The sequence below is a fragment of the Athene cunicularia genome (assembly GCF_003259725.1).
Source record: "Athene cunicularia isolate RWA chromosome 5 unlocalized genomic scaffold, athCun1 chr5_part1, whole genome shotgun sequence".
NCBI classification, from domain to species: Eukaryota; Metazoa; Chordata; class Aves; order Strigiformes; family Strigidae; genus Athene; species Athene cunicularia.
In genome coordinates, this window is record NW_020799101.1 from 26,185,739 (window position 1) to 26,188,663 (window position 2,925).

The following is a 2,925-nucleotide window of genomic DNA, read 5'->3' on the forward strand; positions in this document are numbered from 1 at the left end:
GAGGCTCTCGCGAGAGCGGTGCGGAGCCTGGCGGCGGGCGCCGTGCCCGTACAGCCGCCCGCGCCCCTCTCCGCCCTTGCGGCCTGGCCTGGAGTGGTGCCGCGGGGCGCAGGGGCTGCCCTGAAAACCCAGGGAGGGGAGTCAGGGGAAATTTGGTCGGAGTCCTGCAGAAAGTGGTTGTGCCAATTTACTGCCCATCAAACTAGGCCTGTTTCTGGTAACCATTTGTATTAGGCCCTGTGCCAGTATTCTAATATACCACGGTTTTGGCAAGTGCCTCTTTAAAACTCATCCATGAGTATTTTATGTTCTACCTGTGGACATCCAGTAACAATAACACTTGGCCATTCCTTTAAATGCTTTGAGATTTATGGTTAAAATAAGTTACATAAAAGTTGCTATAAATTAAAACGGCGTTCTCATTCTGGAAGGGTCAGTGCACGAGGTTTTTATTTTGTTGGGTTTAGCTAAATATTACTATCTGGGAATATGCACATGCCAAATCAAAAGCAAGGTAGAATTAGCACAGTTAAGAAAAAGTGGAAGGATAATGCGATAATTATTTACGTTGTATGTTACAAAATTCCTGTTATGCAAAATGTAAATTATTTTCCTATTAGTTCTGCTGCATGCAAAGTCAGTTCAGTACTATCCGCAGTACATCTAGTAGATCAGAGTAGCTCTAAATATTTCTGACATAAGTTCAAATAAAGCAGTATTTTTTTTCTTCTCAAGGCTGTATTTTAGCAGTTCGAACAAACATTTACCCCAACTCCTCCTCTCCACTGGCTTTTGTTTGTTTTAAGGTGTTTCCAAAACCACCTACGTGTAACAGGGAGTTTAAATTCTCAAACCCGGATCTAACATCCTAGTTGAGTATGCAACAATTGCAGTCACCACTAGAAATAAAACCTGCTTAGTGAAAACTACAGAGATATCTCTGGAAAGGCTGACCGGTGGTCAAGACAAAAACTTTGGTGAGTTCGGCTGTAAAAAATTCTCCTGTGATACTTTGGTAATATTCAGAACTTATTTTTCTGTTTGTCTGGAAGTCAAGAACTATAAACAGAAAGAGAATCCACAGGCACAAATATACTTTAAATATATTTTCTATCTCTATGCTACTTTTTCTGGAACTTTCCATGGATACTTCTAAAATTAAGTAACATTTTTAATTATTACAGATAATCTTCCACAAATAATAAAATTATTCCTAACAAGTTTTACCAACAATGTTGATGCAGTGGCTAGCAAATATGACTCAATGGAGGAAAAGGAAAAAGAAACTGGAAATGAATATTCTTTCTCCTCAACCGCCTAGGCCTTCTGGAAGAGTACTTTTCCAAAGGAAGGGTGAGTTGACATCAGTGGATATGCACTGCTGACTTAAAAAAGTAATCTACCGCATAAAGTAAAAATTCTGCATTAAGGAAAATGAAATGCTTTCAGTGTACATTCTAATACTGGGAGAAATAAAGTATTTTCTTAGAATGAGTATACACCAAGTTAGGGTCCTATTTGCTGTTGTATTATTTTGCTTCTCCTTGGTTTTCTCTGTGGTTTGCACCATCGTAACAGCTGCAAGAAATTTGTTGAAGTTTTAGGGCATTGGTTTGAGTCACTATGTAATGAAATTTAATTGTGCTACTGACTGATTAAAAATACTCTTTTATTTCTAGTGAACTTTCAGAATAGTATACTTTCTGTTCTTCCTTTTTCACTTTTAAATGTCTTTAAGTGTTAGTTGCCCTTTTCTCTTGTTGTCTATAGAATTCATCTCACCGTTCTGACTTTGGGACTTGTGTCTTTTCAGTGTAACTTTCTGAAAATGTTATGGAATTGAGTACTTTTGAAATTATAACACTGAATTGCTTTCTGTGCATCTGTTTGAAGTTCGCCTGTGGGTTTTTGGTTTTGGTTTTAATTTTTATCTTTTTTTTATGAACTGAGGAGTTTACATGTCCTTGGCAAACTCCTCCTTTATACTCCCACAACTGGCAAGAGATTTGTGGACGTGGAAATTTAAAATCCCTCCCTGTAAGTTTTGCTCTTGTTTACTTGTCCATGTTTTTAGACTGAGGAGAACTGGTGAACAATAGTGGAGATAGTAGTGGCATAGAAATACTATCATATTTTTGACATATTAAGAAGAGAGGATAACGGTGTTTCAGTCCTTTATATTTGGTTAGTGGTCATAGCATGTTTTCAAGGTTGAAGTGAAGGGGGATGTGGTAGTCAGCGGAATTTTTTCCAGTCCTCCCCCATGTCAGGATTGGTTGCACTGAGATCTCAGCAAAGACTGAATTTACCGTTCTGGCTTTTTGTGGCGGGCACCAGTCTGAAGTGCCCTGAAACCTAAGCGTCATGGTAACGTGGGTTTGGGTGAAAAAAGATAACCACGCTAACAAAAATCTGAATACCACTGTTGTTAGGGCTATGTGAAAGTTATTGTGCAGATAGTGAACAAATGTGTTATATTTCTAAATATTTATAAATATGAGATAACGTATTGTCCCAGGCTAAAACCCACCAGGAATATAATCTCATTGTATTTTTTTCCCCAGGCAGTCCGAAGAAACTTGTAAACGGTCTCCCAGATGAAAAAGTTGCCCCAAGTACCCACGGTGGCCGGCGGGCCACAAGGCGGGTGGATTGCAGGGCTGCCGAGAGGAGCCCGGCTGCCCCGGTACCGAGGGTTCCCCTGAAGCGGCCCCCGCGAGCACCGGGAGAAGCAGGAGCGGGGCGAGACAGCCACGGGCGGGGGCGAGGACGGCTCCGGCCCGGGCGGCACAGGCGCAGCCCACGGGTGGCGACGGCGAAACTCTGGCCGGTGGCCGGGATGGCGCCTTTCGCGAACGGTGTGAGGAGCGCGGCTGAGGCAAACGATCTTTAGAAGGACTCTGAAAGCCGAACTGGGAAGGAAAC